This window comes from Haliotis cracherodii, unplaced genomic scaffold (assembly GCF_022045235.1).
Source record: "Haliotis cracherodii isolate W230 unplaced genomic scaffold, xgHalCrac1.p SCAF_12, whole genome shotgun sequence".
In the NCBI taxonomy this organism is placed as follows: domain Eukaryota; kingdom Metazoa; phylum Mollusca; class Gastropoda; order Lepetellida; family Haliotidae; genus Haliotis; species Haliotis cracherodii.
The window spans coordinates 18,921,413-18,943,663 of record NW_027266267.1 but is presented as its reverse complement, the minus strand read 5'-3'; the positions used below and the strand labels follow the sequence as shown (position 1 = coordinate 18,943,663).

Here is a 22,251-nt window from a genome sequence, read left to right as displayed (position 1 = left end):
CCTGAGTGACACTTATCCAACAGAAGTATGTTCACTGGAAAATTTAACCAGCAATGGCCGAGACACGTAGACACAATGACACAGCGCTGATAGTATTGTCAAACATATTTACTAGAACTGCCTGCATAGTAACCGACCCAGCTGAAGGGTTATTATCTGGGACCGTACCGGCATGAGTTGTGCATTGTATTATTACTAATCACACCTTGGACTTCCTTCTACTGACTGACCTATACACTCTGGTCTAACATTCTGGTTCAAAATCACGATGAGATCCAGTTGTCAGCTCTTGACCATTAGCACTTGTACTTCATGGTTAGTTAAAATATGTTCCACGTCGTACCAGAAAACATCATAATACTTTGTAGTAGCTACATTCTTATCTCCTATTTGGTTATTCATACAATCACTATGTCGAAGAAGAAGTACATAAAGGTGACGGAATATAAGTCAGCTTACCTTGTGTAGAGCTAAGAGTCAACTGAAAATCCGATTTAGTCAGGTATATATAAGGAAACGTCGGGACTTTAAGGGGAGTCCCCACTGAAGTGTGCACTAAAACGTTATCGCTCCATGTCACCCTCTGCATGAAGTGAGATCTTATTGAAACCCTATACAAGACACACGGCTCTTTACAAGCGCGTTCATAGTGTAGATTAACTGTGAATGATTACCCAAAACAATCAGCGCTGCAAAAACCTAATTTCAGGTTTAAAAAAAAGTAATAAAAAAAAAAAGTTGAAGAATGTAAGACAAATATTATTTATCCTTGCTTTGGTTTTGTGCATTACGATGCACTATAAAATAAAATAAAAAAAACTTCTTTTAATATTCACTAAATCCTTGCCTCGCCAAACCTTTCGGGGGTCGTACAAGTGTCTGTTGTATTATACATCACACGCTCCGTGTCTTTCCAGAGATTGGCGATATTGGCAGATACATATACACTAATTATCTGCATATTTTCTTCTTTAATTTCCAAAGATCCTGATAATAGCAGTGCTTGGTTCAGAATATAGCTCACAGGTTTCCCAGTCTGTATCTACTGATTCTGAACTTGCTGCAGATATATCTCAACTTCTTTTTCTCCAGTGAGTGAGTGAGTGAGGTAATGTTTTACGTCACATCGGCAATATTTCAGCCATATCGTGACGAGAAATTAGACATGAAATATACATATATTTAAACTTTATAATATCTGTCATCGAAGGACAGTATGAGAACTAGAATATCACAGATAAGATTTAAAACTAGTTGCGGAACATTTAAAAGCATTAAGTAGTAAGGAACAACACAATATAAAAATGGGCTAGAGATCGTCAGGAACTAAAGGGAGATCACCACACCAGGGACCATGGGGACTTACAGTACCTTAGCTTCCTGCATGGACCCCGGCAGGATTTACACCACCCCTTCAGTCGCTGGCGATTATATGCAAGTTTAGCCATGGAATAAAACTAACAAATATACTACGATTTAAAAGTCTGGTATGCAGAAAAAATACTACGAATGGAATGGGACTTACATACCCTCTTAGGGGGACAATAATTTTACGCTACTTCAACTCCCCTCGAGGGTACAGCCACTCACAATCTAAGTTATTTATTAGCACTACCAATTTATAAAATAATACATTAAGCACATCAAAATTTATGGACAAGTTCTATTTCTTTTAAAAAACTTAATATTAAATGAGAATTTACATCATTAAAAAGGTCCTTAACTGTTTTGACACTGAAATATTTATCCCTTGTGATGGAAAAATCAATACAGTCAAGCAGGACATGCTTGACTGTGATTCTTTCATCACAAGGGATACAAAACGGAGGATCCTCACCTTTTAATAAATATTCATTTGTGTATCTGCTGTGGCCAATACGACATCGTCGCATAATGACCTCTTCAAATCTGGACTGACATCCCAAGAAGGTATATCCGATATTTGGTTTAATTTCATGTAATTTATTGATACCTACTTGGGCGTCCCACTTCTGTTGCATAAGATCTCGGATGTAAGATCGAATCATGGGTTTAAAATCAGTGTATGGGATCAGAAGTGGTGTCACAGATTTGTTGAGTGCTGCTTTAGCAGCAGCATCGGCCAATGTGTTACCAATGATACCAACATGGCTTGGTAACCAACAAAAGACGATTTCATATTGGCCAGTAGCAAGATCAGTAAATAACTCAAGAATTTGGATTAAAAGTGGATTTTTTGAAGACATATTTTTAATTGCCTGAAGGCATGAAAGAGAATCTGAAAACAGTATGAATTGTTTATGTTTAGATTGATTAATGATATATTTAAGTGCTGTAAAAATGGTGTTTGCTTCTGCAGTGAATATTGAACTGTTATTAGGTAAACGTGAAGAGATTGTTCTGGATCCAATGACAGTGGCACTAGCAACTGTGCCACCATCCTTGGATCCATCTGTAAATATAGATTTATAACTGTCATGATTGTTTCTTAGTTGATGGTATTCTTGTTGGTATATTAATTGGTTAGTATCTGATTTTTTTAGTTTGGTTAATGTCAGGTCTACCTCTGGCTTTACCATTTGCCAAGGAGGAGATAAGAAAAGTTGAGTAGGAGCTATATCTTGGAGTTTAATATTTGAAGCTGATATTGCAGATTTTATTCTAATTCCGAGTGGTGGATTGAGTGCTGATTTCTTATTGCTTGTTCTCCAGAAGCGCATCCTGGCAAATTTCCCCTTAGGTTTAACTGCCAACGTTCAATTTCCAGGGGCTGGTTCCGTCACGTTTGACCCAAGTTACCCCAAGCTCAATTGAACATTCGAGTGTGACGGTGTCTAACCGCTCTCCTGTGCCAAATCCTTGGTTAAGGGTTTGATCTGGGTAACCAATTTCGGGACCAGCGCTGAAGCTGCAATTGATATTGTTCTCGAAGGATCATGTTTCTAGGATACGCGTAAACACGTTGCCCGGGTCAGTTTGGCTGTTCGTTAATGGATTTGTAGTTATATTCAGTGTCTAATATAATGTCTGATAGTTCAGTTGTTCAAGGATTCTTCAGGTTAGTCCGTGTTGAGAACAGTTGTTAAAGGGGAGTGGTGGATCGACATAAACACACTAATTACTGGTTCAAGAAGCACAGAGTCGAATTTGTGAAACGATATATAATATGCTTAACAGCTACCCGACGGCGTGGGAACTTGCTCATATTATCAAACACTGGAGTGTCCGGACACAGTTTAATAACTGTCCATCTGGATATCGTGAAGACTGCTGATTGTTTATAAAGCCAAAAAAAAAACACATTTAGAAATAAGTAAGAATAAAATATAGGGATGAACAACTTCAATTAGGAGCGACGTTTTGGTGTAGGTTCCAACACCGTCATAAAGCAAGTGATGTACAGAGTTGTTGTTGTTGCATTAAGTTTTTAAGAGGTCGCCTTCTGCCCAAGCAATTTCGGCTGCCCTGTCCCTCTGTTAGACTCATGTGTGTGAGTAGGGTACACATATCTATTGTGAGTTTGGTATTCACATAATTTCTGTTTTTGCATTGATATGATTTCTATTAACGTATATTGATATGATTTAATTTTTATCATTGGCTGTTCTGTTTATATACGTTCGAGTAGCTGTCCATCTCTCAGAAATAGAGTTAGTTTTGCCTTCGCTATTGCATCTCCTGGCTTTGGGAGATCTATGACAGATAGCGGATCTAACTGCAATTCTTGTTTTAACATAGCCCGGGCTGGGGCGTGGTCTTGACATTCAAGTATTACTGGGCTTGCTATCTTTGGGCTATAGGGGCTTTGATTTTGCTTTTTATCTCTAGTTTACTAAAGGGAATAGGCTGTATCTCTGCTTTGTCTAGAGCTAGCTTTGCCAGTGAGTCTGCTTTTTCATTTCCATGAATATCTATATGAGAGGAAATCCAACACAGCTCCACCTGTTGCCCTTGGTCCGGCAGTTTTGTATATTCGTATAGAATATTGTTGACTGTGTTTGGCCTGGAGTTTGAGTTTCTGCCACTGATGGCCTGAAATGCACTTAACGAGTCTCATTGGACGAATGCCTTCGCTTCGGGAAGTTCCGGTATGAGTTTGAGTGCATGATGAATTGCCTCCAATTCAGCAGTGAATACTGACTGACCATCAGGCAGGCGAACTGAAAGTGCTTGGGGTTTAGAACTGTGGATATGGATCCTGTAACCAGCACTGTTGATAGGATTCTTGGATCCATCAGTGTATAGATGGAGCCAGCTGTCTCAGGTTGTTTGAATTTTAGTGATAGCTACTGATCGTAGTAGGGTTAGCTTTTCTTTTTCAATGATTTCTGATGTTAAAGCAGTGTCAACTTTGGAAGTCCACGGAGGGTGAAACCCTTTGTAGTGACTTTCTGGAGGCTAAGGCTGAAACCCTTTGTAGTGACTTTCTGGAGGCTGCATATCACCACAATTGTGACTTCGGATGCGTTCACGTACTAATATCCAAGTTGGCTTTAGTGAGGGCTTCATCTCGAGTGTTTTTGTCTGGCTATATCTTTTTGACCAAAGGGTTTGATGTGGCCAGCATTAGGGCTCAGTTGTGTATTCTGTCGAGGCAGCTCATGACAGTATTTGATGATTAGTGAAAGACCTAACAACCTTAGTCTATTTTTGACCTGATAAGTGATTTGAAGAGGTCCAGCTGAGTGTCCCTCCATGTGCCCCAAGATGTGCCTGAAATTGCCCATAATATGTTCAGGTCTTTTTGACATGTGTTTTCCACGTATTCTATATGTTTGCGCCATGTGAAATATTGCGGATTTTTCGAATTTGATTGGTTTGTCTTTTATGAAGACACGGGGTATCATAGCATTTTTAACCATGGCTTCCATAGCTCTGCACGTGTTTCATTTAAGTGAGATCGGTCGAAAAGAGTTTGGTAGGGTTTCGTCTTTCCCTTGCGTTAGAAGCGGGATAACTACAGCATGTTTCCATGCTTTTGGTACTTCTCCTTTGGACCATATCGTATTATACAACTCAGTGAGTAAGCTTTTGGTTTGATCAGGTAGGTTTTTCAGTATCTCGTAACTGGTTGTGTCAAGACGAGGTGCTGTGCCTTTTCTATGTTGTATCGCATCATCAAACTCTGCCACAGTAAATGGTATATTGTGTACCAGATGCCATCTCCCCAAGGCAAGGGAGTTAACTGACTGAAAAAGTCCAGTTTCCACCCTTGCCGAACTAGGCTGGTATTATGGAGTTACATTTTGGATGGACTAATGAGTCTTTGCATAGTCCAATCCCAATCGCTAGTTGCTAGGTATAAATCTTTTGGGTGGACCAAGGTAGTGTGAATTTGGCCTTTTCGCTGAGTTTAGTCTCCTGTAGTGGAATGACATGCGGCTTTATCACCTGTTTTTTTACGAGTGCTTTCAGTTCATTTCCGTGGCTCTTAATGCCATTTGCGTTCTACTGTAATAAAAGCAAGTCCATGATTTGGTTATAGATGAGCGCTTATTGAGTTTGAGGGCATAACTTATTTAGGAACTGTTTCTTTGTTCCTTTGTATTTCAGTATTTTGGAAGCCAGTTTGAGGATACAGGTGGCTTTGTCTTCGACACTCATGTTTCTGCTTGCAATTTGGATCAATGCCGTGACAATGAACTCTGCAACTTTGTTCATGTTTTGAGCCTTTTATTTACCAAGAGCTGGTGTTTGGTTGAATGGTTCGTTGGCTTTGTGCCTCAGTTTGAGAATTAGAAGGTATGGGATATGATTAGGGGGCTTGGGTCTTTTTCCCCCTGCATTTTGCAGTGGCCTTGTGTCTGTGAGCAGGCGGATCATTGCTCACTGATTCGATTGTTTGCTCAGTGCTCACAAATTCCATTGTTTGCTAAGTAGTGTGTTCAGTAGTCTCTTGGGTTTTTCGACCTCAGTGGTTTGAATAAATTTTGATTCAGATTGCTGAGTAGGTATTATATTTATGCGTTTGCTGATGAGCAAGCGTTTAGGACATTTCGGCGCCAAGGATGAATGACCCTCTTTTCTGCAGCTTGTACACCATGTGTTGCAGTTTTTTTGCAAGAAACGCGGGAGCAGTTTTTGGATTTGCTTGGCTGGTTGCACAATGCTTTTGTATGTCCAAAGAGCATACAGTTTGTGTATTGGGTTGGCCTTTTTCTGTTTGGCATAGTTTCAGTGTCCTTATCATCTAGATTAAGGTGGTCGGCGACTGACTGGCCTAGTGAGGTGAGTATTACTACTCGTATGTTGGTTCTGCCCATTGATTTGAACGCCGACAGGATTGTAGGCTGAGTTACATTTTTGGGGGCTTGACAGATGATTTGATCAAGCTGGTCGTTATTAATCTTTTTATCCAGATGAAGAGCGCATCCGACATTGCTAGTTTGATCCCGTTTATGCTTTTGGGCATGTCAATTAACTCTGTAAGGTTGTCCCACATAATAACATCCTTAAGTGCAACTCTACACATCTACAACACATAAATAACATCTTTTACTGCAACTTGACACACATACAACACATAATAAACATCTTTTACTGCATATATACATACATACAACACATAAGTAACATATTTTACTGCATACATGTATCTACACACATACAACACACAATTAACATCTTTTACTGAAACTCTACACACATACAACACATTATTAACATATTTTACTGCAACTCTACACACGTACAACACATTATTAACATATTTTACTGCAACTCTACACACATACAACACATTATTAACATCTTTTACTGCATCTCTATACACGTACAACACATTATTAACATCTTTTACTGCATCTCTATACACGTACAACACATTATTAACATCTTTTACTGCATCTCTACACACATACAACACATTATTAACATCTTTTACTGCAACTCTATACACGTACAACACATTATTAACATCTTTTACTGCAACTCTATACACGTACAACACATTATTAACATCTTTTACTGCATCTCTACACACGTACAACACATAACTAACATCTTTTACTGCAACTCTACACACGTACAACACATTATTAACATCTTTTACTGCACATCTACACACGTACAACACATAACTAACATCTTTTACTGCAACTCTACACTCATAAAACACTTAATTAACATATTTTACTGCAAATCTACACAAATACAATTCATAATTAACATATTTTACTGCACCTCTACACGTACAACATATAATTAACATCTTTTACTGCACATCTACACACGTACAACACATAACTAACATCTTTTACTGCAACTCTACACACACACACACAACACATAATTAACATCTTTTACTGCAAATCTACACTCATAAAACACTTAATTAACATCTTTTACTGCAAATCTACACACATACAATTCATAAATAACATCTTTTACTGCATCTTGACACACACGTACAACATATCAGTAACATCTGCATCACGAAACACATAAAACATACAATAAACAACTTTTACAGCAACTTGACCCATATACAGCACATAATTAACATATTTTACTGCAACCTGAGCCATATACAGCACCTATTTAAAATGTTTTACTACAACTCTACACACATACAACACATAATTAACATCTTTTAATGCAACTTGACCAATATACAGAACATAATTAACATCTTTACTGCATCTCGACACACATACAACACACAATAAACAACTTTTACTGCAACTTGACCCATATACAGCACATAATTAACATCTTTTACTGCAACTCGACACACATACAGCTCATAATTAACATCTTTTACTGCAAATCTACACACATACAATTCATAATTAAAATCTTTTACTGGAACTTGACCAATATACAGAACCTAATTAACATATTTTACTGCAGTCGACATACATACAACTCCGAATTTACATCTTTTTACTGCATCTCTACTCACGTACAACACATAATTAACATCTTTTACTTAAACTCGCTCACTCACTGTGATGGTCTAGTGTTTTTACTGTCCTTTGTCGACAGATTTTAATGTCTCTTATGTATTATTACTGTCCAACTTGATTTAGTCACGATATGGCTGAAATATTGCCGATGTGACTATAAATCTTAACTCACTCACTCACTACTTAAACTCGACACACGTACAACACATAATTAACATCTTTTACTTCATCTCTACATACGAACAACACATAATTAACATCTTTTACTGCATCTCTATACACGTACAACACATAATTAACATCTTTTACTGCAACTCGACACACGTACAACACATAATTAACATCTTTTACTTCATCTCTACATACGAACAACACATAATTAACATCTTTTACTGCATCTCTATACACGTACAACACATAATTAACATCTTTTACTGCAACTCGACACACGTACAACACATAATTAACATCTTTTACTTCATCTCTACATACGAACAACACATAATTAACATCTTTTACTGCATCTCTATACACGTACAACACATAATTAACATCTTTTACTGCAACTCGACACACATACAACACATAATTAACATCTTTTACTTCATCTCTACATACGAACAACACATAATTAACATCTTTTACTGCATCTCTACACACGTACAGCACATAATTAACATCCTTTACTGCAATACAGTACATCGGTAACTCGTCACACATGCAGTACATCCGTAACATCCTTTGATGTAACTCGACACAAACGCAGTACATCGGCAACATCCTTTGATGTTACTCGACACAAATGCAGTACATCGGTAACATCCTTTGATGTAACTCGACACAAACGCAGTACATCGGTAACATCCTTTGATGTTACTCGACACACATGCAGAACATCTTCCTCGCGCATGTCATTATTTGCATATCGGTTTAATCTATGTGGGCAGCACGTATGTGAGCATCTGTACCGTGAACCTGAACAGAAGAGCTCCCAATAGCTCTCGACATAAACACAAGATCAGGGGTAGAATAAGTCTTCAGCAACCCACGCTTGCCATAAAAGGCGACTGTGCTTGTCGTAAGAGGCGAGTAACGGGATCGGGTGGTCAGGCTCGCTGACTTGGTTGATGCATGTCATCGGTTCCATTTGCGTGGATCGATGCTCATGGATTGTCTGGACCAGACTGGATTATTCACAGACCGCCGTCGTATAGCTGGAATATTGCTGGGTACGGTACTAAACAACAAACAAGCATCTGACTTTGTTGTTGCTACATACACACACAACTTTCAACTTTCAGTTGAAACTTTCAGTACTCGTCAAACTGTGAGTGAGTGAGTGAGTTAAAATTTTAAGTCACATCGGCAGTATTTCAGCCATATCGTGACTATCAATAGTTAAATATAATACATATTTTGAAACGGATGTAAAAACCTGTCAACGAGGGACAGTAAAACAACTAGACTTATCACAGCAATACATTTAAAACTAGTATGTAATCATAAAATCAATAGCACTATACATATACATTACATTATAAAAACGGGCTATAGATCGCCAGCAACTGAAGGTAGATCACCATGCTAGGGTCCATGGGGACTTACAGTACTTTTGCTACCTGCATGGACCCCAGCCGGATTGACATCATCCCTTCAGCTCGTCAAACTGTATCACGTCCAAGGTGTCTGAGCTACAAGTGCCTCCACGATCACTGTTGTTGTCTCCACCAAAACCTGTCCTTAACATGATTTTTTAAATCATAATACGACCTGTCAATCCAAGCAGTTGTCGACATACCACATCACAACACAAGTACCATCGGTAAGACGTCTGTGCACACCGTGATGTAACTGATGATGCAGATGCTGTGCAGTGGATGCTGGTGCTGAGATTACCCCGGCGTTATATTGGATCGAGACGCGGGGGAGGGGCTTCACCAACTGGAGGTGTCGGGGGACACACAGCGGACAACAGAGAGGAACAATCAGTCATTTCAATGTAGCAGGTTTTAAAATTAATGGACCCAACATCATATTCTTGGCTGGATGGTAGAGGGTGGGTTGGGTGGTGACGTGGTGGGGTGATGTGGTGTTGGGATAGGGTGGGCTGTGTTATGTAGTTATAAAGGGGATATGTTTTCGTCACTGCTTCAAAACATACAAGCCGAACAATTTATCTTTACCATGAAATATGTTCTTTTAAGGACGGACATCACGTCGAGCGGACAATTTATGAGTGAAAATATCTGACTGTTTTCAATTTGGGTTAGAGAACAAATAGATTTTCCTCCAAAGTCGAAAGCGGCCAGGAAACAGGGTGCATCTGAAACGTCAAACAATCGACGGCGCACAACGGAAAATAATCAGCTCAACCATCGAGTCTGACCAACGGCGTACAATGGAAAGTAATCAGCTCAGTCATCGAGCCTGACCGACGGCATACAATGGAAAGTAATCAGCCCAGGCACCGAATCTGACCGACGGCATACAATGGAAAGTAATCAGCTCAGTCACCGAGCCTGACCGACGGCGTTCAATGGAACCTAATTTGCCCAGCAACCGAGCCTGACCGACACTGTTCAATGGAAAGTAACCAGCCCATTCACTGAGTCTGACAGACGGCATACAGTGGGAAATAATCAGCTCATTCACCGAGTCTGCCCGACGGCATACAATGGAAAGTAATCAGCCCAGGCACCGAGTCTGACCGACGGCGTTCAATTGAAAGTAATAAGCCCTGTCATCGAGCCTGACCGACGGCGTACAATGGAAAGTACAGCTCATTCACCGAGCCTGACCGACGGCGTACAATGGAAAGTAATCAGCCCAGGCACCGATTCTGACCGACGGTGTACAATGGAAAGTAATCATCCCAGGCACCGATTCTGACCGACGGTGTACAATGGAAAGTAATCAGCCAAGCCACCAAGGCTGACCGACGGCGTTCAGTGGAAAGTAATCAGCCCAGGCACCGAGCCTCGTCGACGGCGTACAATGGAAAGTAATCAGCCCAGTCACCGAGCCTGACCGACGGCATACAATGGAAAGTAATCAGCCCAGTCATCGAGCCTGACCGACGGCGTACAATGGAAAGTAATCAGCCCAGGCACCGAGCCTGACCGACAGTGTACAATGGAAAGTAATCAGCCCTGGCACCGAGCCTGACCGACAGTGTACAATGGAAAGTTATCAGCCCTGACACCGAGCCTGACCGACAGTGTACAATGGAAAGTAATCAGCCCAGGCACCGAGCCTGACCGACGGCACACAATGGAAAGTAATCAGCCCTGGCACCGAGCCTGGTCGACGGCATAAAACGGAAAAGTAACCAGCCCAGTCATCGGGCCTGGCCGACAGTGTACAATTGAAAGTAATCAGCCCTGGCACCGAACCTGACCGACGGCGTACAATGGAAAGTAATCAGCCCTGGCACCGAGCCTGGTCGACGGCGTACAATAGAAAGCAATCAGCCCTGGCATCGAGCCTGACCGACAGTGTACAATGAAAAGTAATCAGCCCTGGCACCGAGCCTGACCGACGGCGTATAATATAAAGTAATAAGCCCTGGCACCGAGCCTGACCGACGGCATACAATGGAAAGTAATCAGCCCAGTCATCGAGCCTGACCGACGGCGTACAATGGAAAGTAATCAGCCCAGGCACCGAGCCTGACCGACGGCGTACAATGGAAAGTAATCAGCCCTGGCACCGAGCCTGACCGACGGTGTACAATGGAAAGTAATCAGCCCTGACACCGAGCCTGACCGACAGTGTACAATGGAAAGTAATCAGCCCAGGCACCGAGCCTGACCGACGGCATACAATGGAAAGTAATCAGCCCTGGCACCGAGCCTGGTCGACGGCATAAAACGGAAAAGTAATCAGCCCAGTCATCGAGCCTGGCCGACAGTGTACAATTGAAAGTAATCAGCCCTGGCACCGAGCCTGACCGACGGCGTACAATGGAAAGTAATCAGCCCTGGCACCGAGCCTGGTCGACGGCGTACAATAGAAAGCAATCAGCCCTGGCATCGAGCCTGACCGACAGTGTACAATGAAAAGTAATCAGCCCTGGCACCGAGCCTGACCGACGGCGTATAATATAAAGTAATAAGCCCTGTCACCGAGCCTGACCGACGGTGTACAATTGAAAGTAATCAGCCCAGGCACCGAGCCTGACTGACGGCGTACAATTGAAAGTAATCAGCCCAGTCACCGAGTCTGACCAACGGCGTACAATTGAAAGTAATCAGCCCTGGCACCGAGCCTGGCCGACGGCATACAATTGAAAGTAATCAGCCCAGTCACCGAGCCTGGCCGACAGTGTACAATTGAAAGTAATCAGCCCAGGCACCGAGCCTGACCGACGGCGTTCAATTGAAAGCATTCAGCCCAGTCACCGAGCCTGGCCGACGGCGTACAATGGAAAGTAATCAGCCCAGGCATCGAGCCTGGTCGACGGCATACAATTGAAAGTAATCAGCCCAGGCATCGAGCCTGGTCGACGGCATACAATTGAAAGTAATCAGCCCTGGCACCGAGCCTGACCGACGGCGTTCAATGGAAAGTTATCAGCCAAGGCACCGAGCCTGACCGATAGTGTACAATTGAACGTAATCAGCCCAGCCACCGAGCCTGATTACCCAATTAAATTAATTTGACTGCATTTCCAGTTCCCTTACCAAGATGAAATGGTTACAGGAGAGTTCTTCCCCGCAATGTCCACCGTTCAGGATTAACGATACATGCTGGCCTGTATTAAGAATATTTCATATTTTAGAGATTTTTTTCCAACCTTCTTTGTTAACATCTTAACAAAACGTGGGAATCATGAAATATAAATGTTAATACCGAGTATAAGTGTTGACGACAAACATCCGATGCAAGAACGTTCATGTTTGTAAAACGCGAATCACCAAATCGCACCCTATAGTTTGCACGTTGCTCACTTTTATTGAGAGCTCTACAACAGTGGTGAACTATCAGTGAGACCTTTATAACAGAGATGAGCGATAATCTCATTGTGATGGAAAGCCCTACATCAGATTTACCTGTAATTGAAATCCCCACATCAGATTTATCTGTATTTGAGAACCCCACGTCAGATTCTCAGTAATGGGGGCCCATAGTCAGATTTACCTGTAATTGAGAACCCTACATCATATTTACCTTTAATTGCATCTCCTGTCGGACTGATGGTTACATCGTCAATCTTCAAGCCTTTTTCACCTACAAGAGATAGTTTGTGTTTTAATAATGCGTGTTTGTCTATATCAGTAAACACCGGTAGTGTCCAGCTTTTGTTAATAATATTTCTATAACCTGTCATGAAATTTACGGCTATTTTCAGCTATGTGAACATCTATAGGCGAGGTTTCAACTACGTGAACATTTTTAGGCGACATATCAGCTATATAAAACACTTTAGGCGAGATAACAGTTACGTTAACATTTCTACGCGAGACTTCAGCTTCGTGATCAACAATAATCGAGATTTCAACTAAGTTAACATTTTTACGCGAAATTTCAGCTATGTGAACAACTCTAGGGCGAGATCTCAGCTATGTGAATATCTTTAGGCGAGATTTCAGCTATGTGAACATTTTCAGGCGAGATCTCTGCTATGTGAACAACTTTAGGCAAGATCTCAGCTATGTGAACAACTCTAGGGCGAGATCTCAGCTATGTGAATATCTTTAGGCGAGATTTCAGCTATGTGAACATTTTCAGGCGAGATCTCTGCTATGTGAACAACTGTAGGCGAGATCTCAGCTATTCGAACAACTTTAGGCAAGATCTCAGCTATGTGAACAACTTTAGATATATCGACTTACCTGATCCCACCACTGATCCAACGTTTTCGAGGCTGATTTGGTAATTATATGCAGCCCCTAGAAAAAAGAGAGCATCCGCACAATGCAACATCTTGATCTTTACACAATCAAGCAATCATTGTCAAATTATACTTTTAACAAAATCAGTAAATGCCATATCGTGTCACTGGGTTGTTTGGTCTATCACTGGGTTGTCTGGTCAAGACTCGATTGGTGTCATCACCGATTTTCTGTGATCCTTTCATATATTTTTCACCGCTATTTTGTCTTACACTCAATGAAATGTTTCCGGAAATGATCGAGCTTGGTAATTCTATGACAATAACGTTATTTATACTCACACGCAAGAAACGCAAGTGTTTTTAAGCAAATAGGTAACCATATACGGAACCATAAATTGATACGAGTTTTAGCATGTAGTGAAGCCTGATGGTGTTATCAATATTTTTGGTTGCATTTTGGAAGCCCCGAGTAAAAACGCAACATAAAAAACGAATAGCAAAAACGCACCATTTCAATGAATATGTGGGTATCATGCACCCATTTCTCGCGAAATCGAAAATGCACGAACTGTCACGAACTGTAGTGGGTATAAAACTGTGACCGATTCTTGGACCTACCACTCCTTGGTCAACAATGCCACGCCTAACTCAAACTCAGAGAAACCAGGCTATCGGACGTTTGGAAACTGGAGAGTCTGTCCAAGATGTTGCCCGTCTTTTTAACGTTGACATAACCACAATTTACCGTCTCCTGCATCGATACAATGCTACACAGACCACAGATGACCTTCCTCGGAGCGGTCGTCCTAGGGTCACCACACCTCGACACCTCGACAAGATCGGCAGATAACCCGTCAACCCCAGCGACATCCGTTCTTAACTGCAAGTGAAAGTGCTCAACAGACCATATAAACACATAATTAGCCGGCACACTGCGATCCGACGTCTCCGTACAAACAACCTCAGATGTGGCCGACCAGCACGTCGTCCTGTTCTCCAACCACGGCATCGACAAGCACGACTCCAGTGGGCACAGGGTCATCACAATTGGCGTCATCTTGAGTGGAGGCGTGTCATCTCCTCTGATGAAAGTCGATTTGTGTCTCCCATGCAGACGGAAGAGTCAGAATTTGGTGGCGACGAGGCGTTCGTTTCGCTGATAGAAACGTCGTGGAAAGGGATCCATAGGGTGGACCTAGCGTCATGATATTGGCAGGGATTGGACTTAATGCGAGACTTGGACCCATGTGCTTTCTGAATGTTGGTCAAGGTCGGGGACACGGCGTCACTGCTCAGCGGTATATCGACCAAATGATCAGACCCGCCGTTGTTCCATTGTTTGCACAACATCAACAACACATTTTCCAGCAGGACAACGCTCGTCCCCATGTTGTCAGAGCTACCATGGCCTTTCTGCAACAACACAACATCCGTGTTCTACCGTGGCCAGCCCTCACCCCTGATCTGAACCCCATCGAACACTTGTGGGATGAGGTTCAAAGGCGTCTGCACAATTTTTTTGTCAATCTTGCCCTATTAGTATTTCTTGTCCTTACTGTTGAAAATAAATAACACCTATACTTGCGTTTCTTTTGCGTGTGAGTATATTGTACATGTTATATATATTATATATGTTATATATTTTACATGTTATAAATTAGCGTCAATATATCACATGTCAGACCGATCTTTATCTGAAAAAGACACCAGTGACATGGAGAGGCAGATTTTGCATGACGGATTATTTTGACCAGAATCACAATTTATAGTGATTTCTATATACTGTCTCGTAGTACTAAAGTTCACCAATCACCATTTCATGTGGTAGAAGGGCACACGGCTGGACAAGTCGTCAAAGGCGTCGTATGTGATCATAGGTTCGAATCCCGCTTCGCCCTGATGATGTTTCACACACACACACGCGCACGCACGCACGCACGCACGCACGCACACACACACACACACACACACACACACACTGTTACTTTGTTGAGATTGTAATATGGTAAATCGATATGTGACTGATGGATGACAACACAGTGTCCCAGCAGCATGGTTACAGTTCAGATATGCTGATACAATTCTGGAAGATTTCAGAAATTCCATTTACTTCGGATCCTTCAGAAAAATTGGTTATATTTACTTTCTTGCAGCGTGCTCTCAGCAGAAACTGAGCTTTGTGGTTGTTGCTTTCGTCTACCTAGAGTAAGAATTGGTGTTTTTTGAAATACATAAAATGTTCTCTCAGTGGCTTGTTATCCCTATCTGTTTCTGAAAAATATTGAAAGCAGGATTCTGTGAAGGATGTCGGCTGGTCCGTGAACGTTTTCTAATATAGCGAACTTTCTAAATGAAAGGGAAAGAGGTGAGTCTACATTCTCTTGCGCTGGACGAGGCGAGGTGAGGTGAAATGGGGTTTAACGTCGCGTCCAAGATTATTGCACTTATATAGCGACGTGCATGTACGTGTGTGTGTTTGTGTGGCTGCTTGTACTAGTCCGGACTGATGCCGATTTATAGTGCTAGCTCACTGAGATACCATGCCGCAGTTTTACAAGAATACCCCACTCAGACACAGTATACTGACTTCGAGCCGACCAGCCTTGTTTTAACCCCTCAATGCCGAGCGCCAGACAGGGTAACAACAAGTACCATCTTTTAACGTCTTTTGGTATGACGCGATCGGGGATCGAACCCCGGACCTTCCGCTCTCCGGGGGGACGCTCTACCACTAGACCACGTAGGCGGTCTTCAGATATAAGATTAGATTTAAAATCAGACACTGCAAAGTGTTGTCCTAAGTTTAGTTTTGCGTTAAAGAAGTAATTTCCGTACCCCGATAAAAGTACTACAGTAAACTACGGTTATAGCGAACACGCTTATAACAAACTGACGGATATAACGAACTTACTTTTTTGGTCCAGACTATTTGCTGTAGTTATGCTGTATATATGCTTATAACGTTAAAACACCATGGTACACCCAGGCACATGTCAATTTCGTAGTGGTGATGTCTCGCAAGCAGTTCCTTACATTTGACGGCGTTGGTACAAGCAAACCATTTGAGGATTGGAACATGGTCGAAGTCAAACGTGGGTTAAAATGTCACTGGGACACATGTGGTAATGTCTCACAAGCAGTTCCTTACATTTGTCGGCGTTGGTACAAGCAAACCCTTTGAGGATTCGAACATTGTCGAAGTCAGAAATGACTTGAGTAGACCGGAACCACCAATTTCGTAGCGGCGATATCCCTCAAGCGCTGCATACATTAGACGGCCTTGGTTCAAGCAAACCATGTAATGATTCGAACAGGGTCGAGGTCGGAAATGAATTAAGTAGTCATCTGACACTCCGGCACGCCAGTAACGTAGCAACAATGTTCTGCAAGCGGTAGGTATCTTTTAAGGCGTTGGTACAAGCAAACCATTTGAGGATTCGAACATGGTCGAGGTCGGAAACGGGTTTACAACGCTCTCTGAAACCCTGGCACACGCCAATTTCGTAGCAACGATGTTTTGCAATCGGTGACGATCTTTTTACGTCGTTGGTACAAGCAAACCCTTTCAGAATTCGATCATGTTCGAAAAAGGGTTTATTGTCCCCTTGGACACCCCCGAAAACATGCAGAGTTCGTAGCGGCGCCTTACTTTTGACGACGTCTTTGGTACAAGCAAACCATTTGAGGATTCGAACATGGTCGAGGTCTGAAATGTGTTAAGAATGAGTCAGTTGGGTCGCCGCTTTCAAAAGTATTCTAGTTGTATCACGTTGTGTCGGCTTAATGTGGGAGGAAAGCCCAAAGTGATGCAGGCCTTATAGGCGTGAAACCCACATAATCGGGATGAACCGGGATTCGAACCTACAATCATAGGTTTCTGGCGTGTCCAAGGGACGCGACTGCAGCGAATTGCGAGGCTTGAAACGACTGGGCCACACGCGCCCTCGAAATGTGTCAAGAGCACCCTGAGACGCCTATTTCGTGGCGGCGCTGTCCCGCATCCGGTGCTATCTTTTAACGGATTCGGTTGAAGCTAACCTTTTCATAATTCGAACATGGTCGAGGTCGAAAATCGGTATATAGCACCCCCAGAACAGGCCAAATTCTTGTGGCGATATCCTGCCTGCCTTGGTGACTATGTTTTACGAGGTTGGTACAAGCAAACCGTTTGAGGATTCGAACATGGTCGAAGTCAAACATGGGTTAAGAAAATCCTGTGACACCCCGACACAAGCCAATTTCTTGCAAACCATGTGAGGATTCGAACATGGTCGAGATCGGAAAACACACCAGCACCCGCCAATTACGAAGAAGTAGTAGCTGTGATATGTCGACTCGGCTGCCGCTGGCTTAACCCCTGAAGGTTATAATCACAATATTTCAGTCCGTGCGACAGGTGTACGGATGCCTTTCAGGGCCATTTCTTTTTTTCTTGAAATTTCAAGTTACACACTAAGTATAATAATAACATAACAAGTTGAAATTTTAAGATTAATTATTACCTTGAAATGTCAAGATCATTATCGAAATTTTAACTAAGTATGTATCTTGAAATTTCAACTTAGTGTCTTGAAATTTGAAGAAAAATAAAATGGCCCGCTTCGTGAGGCAAGCTTTGCAAGTTGCTGTTTTACTTCACCGGTTTCTAACCGAGCTCCAACCCAGCGTTGCGACACAAATATGCACAGCTCAGCGTGCAAACTATCGCGGTAAGGAGTTTCTAAGGCAGGGCAGCCGTTTGAACAGTGCCGGGTCCAGACAGCCTTCTTCGAAGCCCTACAAATACGTGTGAATGTTTTAGAGAATTTACAAACCAACTTCCAAAGGTAGGTTACTTAAGTATCGTGTTGTGGTCTGATATTTGTAACTGATTATTTTGATCCATCAAGTAGTTGTATAAATATTAAGCGTACTATTCCGTCTCGTCACCTATCTTCGTGTTAGATACCACACCACCTCATTCATATTACATCTACTTGTTGCAAAAGTGTGATTTAGGGTTCTAGTGTGAACCACGACATTTGGTTGTTTTTTTCTATTTGCTGTACCTCAAGAATTGAATTTTGACAAGAATGTGTGTGCACGTAGTCTATGATTGTTGACTGTTTTAACTTGTTACGTGCCATATGCAACGCAATATATTGTCCCAAGGATAAGAGCACATTCATCCAAGGGAGATAACTCCCAATAAGTGATAGGTACAATACACCATTTGTGGCTTTTACGCCACAGAACTAATGGCATCCCCATAGCTATGAAGACCATGATAAGTTGAAACTGATATTATTGAAAGTAATTAACACATTCAAAGGTTGTTCAAATCACTGTATAATATTTAAATGTAGGAACCCCACTTCCCCAGGGAGATGTAAAGTTTTTGTTCATATTTCAAGTAAAGTGATATAATATAACTGAAAATTGAATGTTATTGAATGCATTCCCAAGTAGAAGAAATACATTTTGTTTAGTGATTGATTGAAATGTTGATGTTTCAGTACACCCTGAGTGGTGTTGTTTCAGGACAAGAGGACCTCTATCATCCAATCATACATAATTAAGACAAACTAATGCTCTTCATCTTTGGAATTTGTTTTATTGCATTTCCTAGTTTTCAGTATATATCTGACGAAGGTAATCATAGCAAAAGTTTGCTGTCACCTGACAGATTCATTACCACAGCTTTGTTTGAATAGGAATATAATGTTTGTTTGTTATGTATCACCGCACTCAGCAATATTCCAGCTATATGACGGCGGTCTGTAAATAATAAGGTCTGGATTAGGCAATCCAGTGACTGACATCATGAGCATCGATCCATGAAATTGGGATATGATGACATGCATCAACCAAGTCAGCAAGCCTGACCACCCGATCTCGTTAGTCGCCTCTTGCGGCAAGCATGGGTTGCTGAAGACTTATTCTATCCCAGATCTATATGGGTCTGGAATGAAATGAGTTTGTTTGAAGTTACTGGTGAAACAGATGGAGACGTCATATTTACCATAATAACACAGAGAGAAAAAATACATTGTATAATCATGGATCCTTATGGCTGTTGGTTGTCCATTAAGGACTCACAATTTAATAATCCCTGTATGCGTAATGTACCTCAGCACATCTGATGTCACAATTCACTGTTGTATCGATATGTGTGCATATGTTTAAACCTGATGATACAATCCATAATACACCTACCACTGTATCGAATCAAGCTTTAATTCTGTTTCCAACATTCAGAAAGTAGTATTTAGTGTTTTCAACAACTTGGCCTCATAACTGCTCCAGCAATCAAGGAAACACTCACCTTTTAATGAACACCTGATATCACTAATTCATAGTGATTTATGAACACATGCGTGTGTTAAAGTCAGAAACATACAATGAATTCTGCTTTTAGGAAAGATTTTGTGTGTTTATGAAATGGTTTTTGTGGCTTTCATTTACATACAGACCAGGTTGTAGCTAAACCAAAATAATACCTTACAAACATTGCTTCAGCTTTAAAAAAAAGTCATCATGAATCTGATGTTGTGTGAAATTTTATCGTCGTCAACACCCCTTTATGAGTCTCACTCCACCGTCGAAATTACAATGTGGAGGGACCCTGGGGTGATTTAAATCATCAACACACCTTCATGGAACTCACTCCACCATCAAAATTACAATTTTGGAGGGACCCTGAGGTGTTTCAGACTTGAAATTGATAAAACATTTTATCAAAATTGATACAGGATTCAAACATGTATCGCTACAACACCCCTTTGTGGGACTCACTCCACCATTGGAATTACAATGTGGAGGAGCCCTGAGGTCATTCAGGTCATTGTCAGCACCCCTTTGTGGGACACCCTCCACAGTCGAAAATACGTGGAGGGACCCTGAGGTGATGTCAAGTCGTCAACACATCGTCATGGAACTCCTTCCACCTTCGGGGGGCACGGGTGGCCCAGTCGTCTAAGGCGCCGCGATTCGCTGTGCAGAGTTGCGTCCCTTGGGCACGCCAGAAACCTATGATTGTGGGTTTGAATCCCGGTTCACCCCGATTATGTTTCTAGGTTTGTCAGCACCATACCCGTGGTGGAGGTGGAGGGACCCTGATGTGTCTCAGACTTGAATGTAAATAACAGCGACAAAATCAATTCCATGATCATAAGAAATCTCTACTAAAAGAAGAGTCCATTTAATAATTCTGACAATATCAAAAGCATGTGTTTTTGAATCACTATCATATAGTTATGATACAACATGTTCTTGACTATGTGAGTGCATACTTTCTAGCCGGAGTAGTTATCAGACCAGGTTGTTGTAAACAATATACTACTTATTGAGTATTATACAGAATGAAAACATAAATCAATATATCAGTAGGCTATTGTGTATCCTATCATCAGGTTTAAACATATGCACACATGTCGATACAACAGTGAAATTGTGACGTCACATGTGCTGAGGTACATTACGCATTCAGGGAATATTAAATTGTGAGTCCTTAATGGACAACCAACAGCCATAAGGATCCATGATTATACGGGGGGGTCGGGTAGCCTAGTGGTTAAAGCGTTCGCTCGTCACGCCGAAGACCCGGGTTCGAATCCCGACATGGGTACAATGTGTGAAGCCCATTTCTGGTGTCCCCCGCCGTGATATTGCTGGAATATTGCTAAAAGCGGCATAAAACTATACTCACTCACTCACTCATGATTATACAATGTATTATTTCTCCATGCTTTTATGGCAAAACAGGATGTCTCCTTTTGTTTCATCAAGAACTTCAAACTGTGTCATTTCATTCTGTTCATATTCAATCAAAGCTCTGGCACTGAATCTGTCCTTGGTTTTCATCATATTAGAATATAAAACACATTTAATACATAGAGCAATTGAGAATGTGCCATAAGCTGACATGAATTGTTTTTTTTGTATGTCTGCTAAAATATATACATTATAACTATTAAGTATCTTATGTTAACATGTTTTACACATAAAAATTAAATATATATATTATATAAATCACACACAAACACACAAATTAGTTCTGCCTAGATATATACAACTTCCCTAATCAATGTCACCACAATCAGGGACAAATCAGGAGATATCTCACACACCCCTATCCCAACCCTCTTTCTCTAAAGTTAGGTGCAATATATACATGAATTGTAGGTGCAGTTGTATTATGTACAAAAGATGTATTATATAGAGCAATTGAGAATGTGCCATAAGCTGACATGAATTGGTCTTTTTTTGTAGGTCTGCTAAAATATATACATTATAACTATAAGTTGGTTGGTTGGTTTGTTGTTTAACGCCGCACTCAGCAATATTCCAGCTATTTGACGGCGGTCTGTAAATAATCGAGTCTGGACCAGACAATCCAGTGATTAATATCATGAGCATCGATCCACGCAATTGGGATAAATGACATTCATCAACCAAGTCAGCGAGCCTGACCACCCGATCCCGTTAGTCGCCTTTTACGACAAGCATGGGTTGCTGAAGACCTATTCTACCCCGGAATCATAACTATTA

The 22,251-nt window shown here is 41.5% G+C and overlaps 1 pseudogene; it reads left to right on the top strand.

The window, feature by feature from the left end:
- Positions 1 to 411: 411 nt before the first annotated feature.
- Positions 412 to 22,251, top strand: part of LOC139457143 (uncharacterized) — a 36,776-nt pseudogene continuing 14,936 nt past the window's right edge.